We start from the raw sequence: 9553 nt of genomic DNA on the forward strand, positions 1-9553 counted from the left end.
TGGTGCAGAGAGCGGCAACGCAGCATGGCTACGTGAGCTGCCGGCGGAAACGGTTGCCTATCCCAAAAGTAGGTGCTTTAAGCGACCACACTCAACAAGGGTCCACCTCCTCACTGGAACTCTGGTGCTCCCAATCTTTTCAATTGCAACGTTTCAATATCCGGGGGTTGTCTTGAAGTTAATAATCCGAAATTGATGCTGGTTAGCACGTCCACCTCACAGTTAAGAGGGTGCGGGTTCGATTCCACTTCCAACCCTCCCCGTGTGGAGTTTGCATGTTCTCCCCGTGCCCGCGTGGGTTTTCTCCGGGCACTCCGGTTTCCTCCCACATCCCAAAAACATGCTTGGTAGGGTAATTGAGCACTCCAAATTGCCCCTAGGTGTGAGTGCAAGTGTGGATGGTTGTTTGTTTGTGTGTGCCTTGCGATCGGCTGGCAACCGGTTCAGGGTGTCCCCTACCTCCGTGGGGACAAGCAATATAGAAAATGGATGGATGGATGATGCGCAGATTAGCAGCACGACAATGCACACGAGCAAGCTAACTGGCAGTGGGACGTACTCCGCCACATGGCAGGCAGCCACCTTGGACAGCTCCGGAAAAGAAGCTGGTGACACCTCACTGGGGGCCAGATGCGAGCTTTCTCGACGCGAAGAAGGTGCTGCTGGCCCCATGTCTGGCTGAAATCATCATGCTAATTTTGTTGTTTGAATTTTCCCAATTGCTTGCCTTCCTGCCTCCTGTGACATAGACTGATATGAAAAAAACCCCCCCAAAAAAACCCCAAAAAACAGGAAGCGAGCTCCAAAATTGAGTGGATCAGTTTTTCATAAATCTCATCTTCTAAAATGCCTTAAATCACTATAGATTATTTTAGTGGCGTGAATATTATTGCTGACATCATTTTTACATATAGACCAATCATATAAGTGCCAATGTTCATCCCTGTGTAGTGTACCTTTATGCTGTGTGCACATGTCACTGACTTATGTCTATACAGTACAAGTCACTGACTGAATGAATATATGAACAATTCCACTTATTCACCATAACGAAAATTGAAGCCACTGAGGGAGTGTTACAGAATATAACAATATGAAATCCAGTACTTTTTGTCGGCATTGTTGGTCAAATATTTCTTAGAAATAAATGTCAAATAAATATTCTTCATATGTTGATAGTATGTAAATCTCAAACACAAACAGTGCACTTAATGTCACACCTGTCAAACAATGATGTCATTTTGAAATTGCACAACTCTGAGTGGAAAAGATTATCCAAACTAATCTATTCCATTTTGTTAGCCTCTGAATGAGTCATTAGTGTATTGGTAAAACATCTTGTGGCTGAGAATATAACCAAGGCAGATCTCAGCACAATACAGAGTGATTGCACTTTAATCTATCGTCGGCTTTCATGATTTGTTTGGTGTTGGCCAAATAAACTGAGATGGGGATTCTCGCGTGATTAAGTGGTTTTGCACAAAGAAAGCCTACAACAAACACTGAAACCCAAAAGTGATGCTCTTGAGCCAATTTTCAGCAAATAAATGTTTGTTTCAAAAAGCCTGGGATAAGGAATTTAATTACAGGATACTGAGTGATTTATAACGTGCTTGTGCTTGATTAAATAATTATCGAATTGGAGCCAATCAATAAACTTGCTTTTCTACTTGGACAAGCAACAGTGTTTTTGTGTCAATGTAGTTTTTAAGAGCCTTTTTTCCATGGGTGTTGGGTCTTGATGGTTCAATCAACAAATATGTTCAGTATAACTGATACTTTGTCAAACTACTATACTTCACATGATCTCAAACAATGTTAAATTTTTTTTTTACTCCTGCATTGGATTTTTTTACAGTGTTCTCTGCACAAATTGGTGGTAGTTTGAACTGAGTAGCGAGTTGCCAAAAATCGAATGCCGAATGATAAATGATTTTGAGTAACACACACTGGGGCTGGATGGGTTTTAAGTTGTGCATTTGAAGTTGGTATACTAATTGATTCAAAGATTATTTATTTATTTATTATGAATGGATGAATTTATTTATTTGTTTGTTTATTAAAAGTTATATGTTTCATCCGCTTATCCTCACAAGGGTCCATGTAGCGTTGTGATGCAGGTTGACTATTGCATTCAATATGAGGTGATTAAATTTGACTCAGCTAAATAGAATTAGTGTATATTAACAGATTTTCTTTCCCCCAAGACATGAACATGTATTTAAATCATTATATTAGACAAATTATTTGTTATTGACAAATGGAAGTGGCAAAACCTAATCAAATCTAAAAATAATTATGATGACTGGACAAAATTATACTTTATTTTCTTTTCCACACCTTACCACCTCCAAATCATTTTATCTTACTTTGGAATGCATGATTCTAATGTGAATTGTCAGCTTTGGGCATTCATGACATCTTCTGAACCCATTAGCCTGAGGATTACTGCTTCATCTTCCATCATCATTTGATAAACTAGTGACGGTATTCTTGACCCCTCTTTTGCTCACTTGGTATCCATGTTGCATCCATGGTACGTATGTATGTGATGCACATTTCATGCTTGAGTAGTCTGCGTTAACTAGTTTATGTAGCTAATTACCAAACAGTAGCTCTTCAATTGTCTGCTGATGTAGTGCAATAGTCATTTGAAACATATTCAAGATTCAGGAGTTTTTATTCACCCTGTTTGAGCGCGCCAAACAAGGAATTTGACTTTGGTAAATCACAGCCTCTGTTCAACATTTAGGTGACTAACAACACTCAGGATATGTGAAAAATGGCAAATATTCTCAAACATCCCCTGATCTTAAACTCCCAAGAGGGCAAGGGAAAACTCAAAACTCCAGCTGCCAGTTTACAATAAATAACAAGATTAATGAGGTTCAGTATGACAATCACTAGCCTGGAAAGGGTCTGTTTCTTTAAATCTTGAAAAATGATCAATTATTATTTTATCATTATCATAATTATTTACATAAATTATTTAATAACATGCTGCATAATGTAGGCCTAACCTTGGAAGCCAATTATCCGATATTTATCACAGTTATAACAATTTTTGTAAAACTTGATAAATTTGCTGTCACTATTATCTATTAGGGTTAGGATTCTTATTTGAACCCTCAAAATAGTTGATATCAAATGTTCAATTAGGAATAAAGATTGAATCAACATTGCAATGTCGAGGGTATCTGAGTTGAGGAATGTGACATTGACACAACATTGATTTATGATTGGCTATGTTTGATAATTCATTTACTTGACAGCATTGTTGATGAACGATGATTGACAGCAATCCTGCATTTTATTAAAAAAAGCCATGGATTTATAGTTGAGGGGAAAACAGCATGGGGGAGCCCATTGCCTGGTGAGTAAGATCGAAAATCAGATGCAGATGATTATGATTGACTGGGAGATAATTGCAAGGAACAACCGGCAGGACACCTTGATCGAACAACGACCCTGTAAAACGGAGTAATTCGCTGGATTCTATCTAGTCACATGACATAAGTGCAAATCGTGTCATCAATTCATTAATTAACACTCAATTGAACTATACCAAGACGTATAATAAATATATGAATGAATGAATGAATGAATAAGTAAATAAGTAATATTATTATTTCACCACTATATGGCATCAAACTCTACACACTGTCCCTTTAAAAAAAAAAAAATTAGGCTAATGAACTGCAAATCCTGCATTTTGTTTGCCTAGTCCCAGTCTAACAGGTTATAAAGTGGGAAGAATACTGGTGAGACTCGTGGCTACCATATCCAAAATTATCACTGAGCCACTGAGGCCATGCTTTTGAAGTGCAAATAATCCAGATCTGCATGGTGGTTGGATGACTGTTACAGTTTTCCAAACTAAGCGAGACATCGTTAGGGATGAGCCATCCTTCTCTGAAGTCATTAAAATATGAGCTGCTTTGTTTAGTCATGGTATAGGTCATCCTTTCCTAACAGAACACATCATAGAAAGCAAGTCATTGTTTTATTGCTGGAGAATTAACCTATTCAAAAGATTGTTGTCTTTTTTTTCCAGTCAGATGTATGATCATTTTTTTATTGTCTGCTTTTGACAGTGTCAATGTCAAGTCTTGTATGCATGGTGTGGGTGGCCATGTCATGGACCATCACCAGAATCTGAATGTGTGAGCATATGAATAATGCATCCACTGTGAGTTCTATGAAGCTATATAAATTATAGTTATTATTATTATTACTATTATTATCAAGCCTGAGAACAATGAACCAAGCATCATATACTATTCATCACATGTGGATTTGTCTGAACAACCACATAAACACCCCATCTCTTTTACTTCAATTGACACATTTGCACAACATTATAGTTCTATAATGATTGCTATGCTATATGTGCGTGGGTGACCACTGACGGTGCTGTCAGCTGCTGCAGTACTCTGTGTCTGTGTTCCTGTGGATACTGTAATAGCAGGATTGACTGATTGAACATATTTATATATTTGTTTTATAAGTGCAGCTGTCATAGCTTCTTAAATCATTTGTAATGTAACTCATTTGGACAACAGCTTGTTTAAATAAAAATAGACTTGAATCTTCAGTTGAGCAAATGACATGAGTTTATGTTGTAATTTACACACTTATTTACTTTTCTGTACCTGTATACCCTTGGCAAATAGTTATTATTGTCAATGTACATTGTTTCTGCGGAAACAATCTCACTAATATCTATCTGACAGAACTCTGAACAATTTCCAAGTCAATCTAATCCAGTTTGTTTGTCTGTTGTTGTCCTTTACATTTTACAATCATCAGCTGGGTTTGGTTGGGCAGTGTTGCATTGTTTGAATTTGGACAAATGCAGGTTTGATTCTGGTTACTCGATTCAGTCAGATTGTTCCCCCCAAAATAGCCTGGGCTTTGCTAAAAGCTCGCATATACTGACATACTGGACACAAGGGTCTTGTTAAACAAACAACCAAACAAACAAAAACATGCACCAAATAACAGTTTAGAGGTGCATGGTACTCTGGCCTTCCTGTGTGGTGTTTGCATGTTCACCCCGTGTCCGTGTGGGTTTCTTTCAGGCACTCCGGTTTCCTTCCACATTCCAAAGATTTGCATGGTCAGCCGGTTTCTGCCCACATTCCAAAGACATGCATGGTCGGCCAATTGATCAGTCCAAATTGCCCATAGGTGTAAGTGTCAATGGTTGTTCGTCTGTGTGCCCAGTGTGCCATGTGGCAACCAGTTCAAGCTGTACCCCGTCTGCAGCCCTGAGATGGCTGGGATAGACTCAAGTTCACCCACGACCCGTGTGAGGATAAGCAGTTCAGAAAATGGATGGATGGGTGGATGTATTTTCCATGAAATGTCTTTTGTAAGTGCTAGTCTAAATTACATCATTAGCTGGAAGAAAATTCTGCACCTCATGACAACAAATTGGAATCTTGTGCTGATAGCTCATAGGAGGGTTCATGGCATTGTCTCAGGAAAACTAATTAACTGATGCATTCCATTTCATCAGTCTCGGGACTCATTCATCACACTCTGACGCAAATACAAAATATAGTACTCGTGTAAATTGAAGCCTCACATAGCTCCTGGCTTTGTATAGATCATTTTCATTCACCTATTATAACACAGATGTCAAACTTAAACTCAAGGGCCGGGGGCCAGATACGGCCCGCCATATCATTTTACGTGGCCCGCGAAGACAAATTCATGTGTCATTACTAGAATTGCAAATTGTCTTCACTTTTAATAATGTCTCTTATTTTTTTTTTTATATTTGACCAGTTTTTACTTGTCTGATTTGAAAACAAGTTATTTGTCAGTTTGTTTTGTAGCTTTTACTCTAATATGAGGCGCTCATACATTTATTTGGGTTGACAGTCATAAAGGCCCTCCAAAAAAAGCTATGACTACAAAGTGGCCTGCGAAAAAGATGAGTTTGACACCCCTGTATTATAACTTCACAGCTCTCTGATATGAGTCGGTGGCTTGACCATTGTGAGCCTAAGGTGTTTGACTTAAGATTGTCTTTTTTTTTTACCTTACTCCTCAAATCAAGGGCACTTTATCAGTTACACTACATAGTATATGTATAACAGTGGCGTAGCCAGGAATTTTTCCAGCAGGGGCGCGCGCCCACAGGAAAAAAAATCGAACATCACCCGCGCCGTTCGCTGATCGCTAAAACAACATCCGGGTCCGGGAGGCAAACGGTGAATGGATAACATCGCGCAAGACCGAAAGAAAAAAACGGCATGAAAATGAAGAATAGAAAAGGCTCGATTTTTTTTCAACCGGGAGTCCTAACCGGGGCGCCGCCCCGGCTCGCCCCGGCTTGGCTACGCCACTGATGTAGTATAATGCTGTTGCAGTTGCGAGAAAGAGTACGTGAGCCATTTGATTTAATTGGTTGAGAGAGAGAGAGAAAAGATGCAGAACTTGAGTTGAGTGCAGTGTCTCAGTGTCTTTTTATCATCTTTTGTCAAGGGAATTAACCTGGTATCTTACTGAGCGAAGAATGCCTGGGAATGTAGCAAATTAGTATTGTCGTTAGTGTTCATAAAAAGTTGCAATCATCCTTGCGAATCCAGTGTTTTGATAACAGTGGCAAGTTTTTGCGAAACAGTTTTGTAAGCATATGTAAACCGTCATAATGCTTCTCTCCAAAGTTCCTTATTCGACAATGGTAAAGACATGATAATTTTTTTAGTATAATATCCATGCCCTTGTGCGTAACATTCAGAAGCATTTGCCAGAATGTGATATATCACCACCCATTCTCATTATTGATCACCATGCCAGGGGAAACAAGGCACAAAGAGGAAGGCAAAGTGGAATGTGTGGAGCGAATGTTAAGATGAGTTCAAGACCAGTAACAAAAGAGAGTGGTGAAAGAGTTTGGAAAAGTAATGTTGAACACATGTAGTTGAAAATATGCGATAAAGCTGTGAGATGAATCTTCGGACAGTGAGAAAAAGATTAACAAGCTTATCCTAATAGTCAAATACTGCTACAATTTTGAAACTGCTAATGGTTTTGACTAAGAAAAGCTATAGATAATTATTTGTGGGCAGGTCACCCAATTTATTCTTAGTATGAATATTTACATTTAAACTGCAAACTTTTCCCTCTAGCATTGCTAGTTTGTTGATTCAAATACCTTAAACCAGGCTGCTTTGCAGTCTGATCTGCAGATCAGGTAGGAAATAAATCTTCTCAAAGAGCAGTTTGTGTTGACTACAGGCCACACTCTGCTGTAAAAATCATTGAACTATCGACAACACAGGTGGATCCCAGATGGATGCATTAGCCCATTGGGAGACTCCAGATAGACAACAACAGTATTCTTTCAGATGTACTGTCTGTTCACTCAGTGTTGGGTGGTAAGGTGTCCAATAATAGCAATATTTTGCTGTGACATGCTCAGAACTATGTAATTTGTTCAAATAAATTTAATTGTGCTGTAAAATAACTTAAACACTAAATTAAAATTAATGTCTTATTAGCAATTAAGATGATTAATTCTGGTATTGAGAGTCATGTTGAAATGTGGAAAAATACACAATTGAAATGTGCAGAATGATCAGTCATCTTCTTATGTCAATCCTTGACATTAATAATTTGAATATGAGCAGGCTCCTAATTGCCTCAGTTTCTATTCTACCTAGTCATTGTCTCTGTGTCCATTCGTCTAATTACTGTCATCTCACGCTCAGAGATGTCAAGAATGTGACTGCAGACAGTAATGGCTGGGTGAAAAGCAACATAAGCCCATGTATTCCCTACCCCATTGCTCATACAGTGTCACGTCAATCAACAGAGGCTGAGATCAACCAACAAAATATCCACTAGTCCCCCCTCCAGACCTGCAGAGGGCAGAGAAAAAACAGGCTGGCCATATTGCCAACAGACCAGTATAAAAACTGGGCAACAAGGAAGGGAAAACCTCTTAGTGGAAAAAGGAAAACTTAAACAGAGAAAAGGAAAAAAAACAAAGAGACTTCTCAGTTCCTGGTCACACGCAACTGGTAGGAAACTGAAACTGAGACTGCTTGTGATTTAGCGCTATACAAATAGACTTGACTTGACTTGACTTGACTTGACTAGGAAACGGACTTCAATGCTTAGTTTGATTGAAATGTTTGGTTTGTTTGAATTGTTTGTTTTGGGTTGCAGGTTGTGTTTGTCTTGGCTTTGAGTGGCTCAATCATTTTGTGCTTCATGTTTTCCTAATGTATTTATGCAATAACTGAACTTAGTTGAACTTAAATAATGCAATGTTTTCTTTGTTTAAGGTTATCAACCTGACTAACTGCCCTCTAATTAATTGTGCAATAAACTGCAAAAAGAAAAAAGGAAGACTGAGTTGTTGAGTTCCAAGGACGGCCCTTTTTCAAGTTGGGGCAAAGAACTGGGGGAAAAAGAGGACAATTTGACATACAGCGTGCATCCAATTGGGTTTGGTGAATTGGTGAATCGCTGCATCCTACACCATTCTCTGGCCAAATACAGAAGTCGAGAGATATTGTGTTTGTACATGCACCGAACAGTGCAGGAATGGTTATTAAGGGAGCAAGAAAGGTTTCTGTAAAGTATTGGGGAGGGTTTATAAAACTAATATTGTGCACAGGACTACAATGCAACAGGAGATTCATAAGCAAAAAATGAGAGATCACCGTATTGTGACTTGACCTTCATGTAGACTTCAGTCACCATTTTGATTAGTTTGCTTGAATTTTGGAGAAAAAAAAAAAAAAAGGAGTTCAAATATTCAAGTGTTCAACGCAAAGGGATGAATCTGCATGAAACTATGATGGTAGTTTTGATTTTGAATCACTAAATCATTATTTTGATGATATAAGTCTTAACAAACAACTGTGACTGATATTTCCATAGTCATCCTGCTCTATGATCAAGCAGGTATATTCATCAAAAACATGCACGTAAGCAGACTCGCACATACGTACGTATGTAGACAATTCAGTCATTTGGAAATTCCAAATTGATGTCTTCAGTCAATTTCTGTCATCTCAGATTCATTTGGTTTAGACAATCTACTGAGACTTCCAGACACAATTGCTCTCCTCCTATCAACTCTCCAACCATTGTTTCAATTTCACAGGGGGAGAAATTGACTTGTTTCATTTGCTCTCCTCCATTCCCATGTCTATAGAATGAATGAACAGCTACAGTGATTTATATGGAAATAAGCTCATTTGAGTTTTGTCACCCTTTATTTATGGCTGTGAGAGGTTTTTTTCCACACTTATTTAAAAGATATCTGTCAAAACGGGCACAGATGATGGTGTACATAACTTTGGTGCATGCAAGATGGGTTCCGCGACCGTCTAAATGTGTCTGGTGTGACTGCCTGGCGACCAGTCCGGGGTGTCTCCTGATTAAGTTGTATTGAAAATGCGCGTGTGCGCGTTTAAATCAATAGAATGTTCTGTAATGCGTCAGCTCCACAACTCACTCAGCATGCCATCAAACTGAGTGCAGAGTCAGCAAGACGAGAATGTCAGCTGCTCATTACACACTTGAC

This window comes from Syngnathus typhle, linkage group LG7, assembly GCF_033458585.1.
Source record: "Syngnathus typhle isolate RoL2023-S1 ecotype Sweden linkage group LG7, RoL_Styp_1.0, whole genome shotgun sequence".
NCBI lineage: Eukaryota > Metazoa > Chordata > Actinopteri > Syngnathiformes > Syngnathidae > Syngnathus > Syngnathus typhle.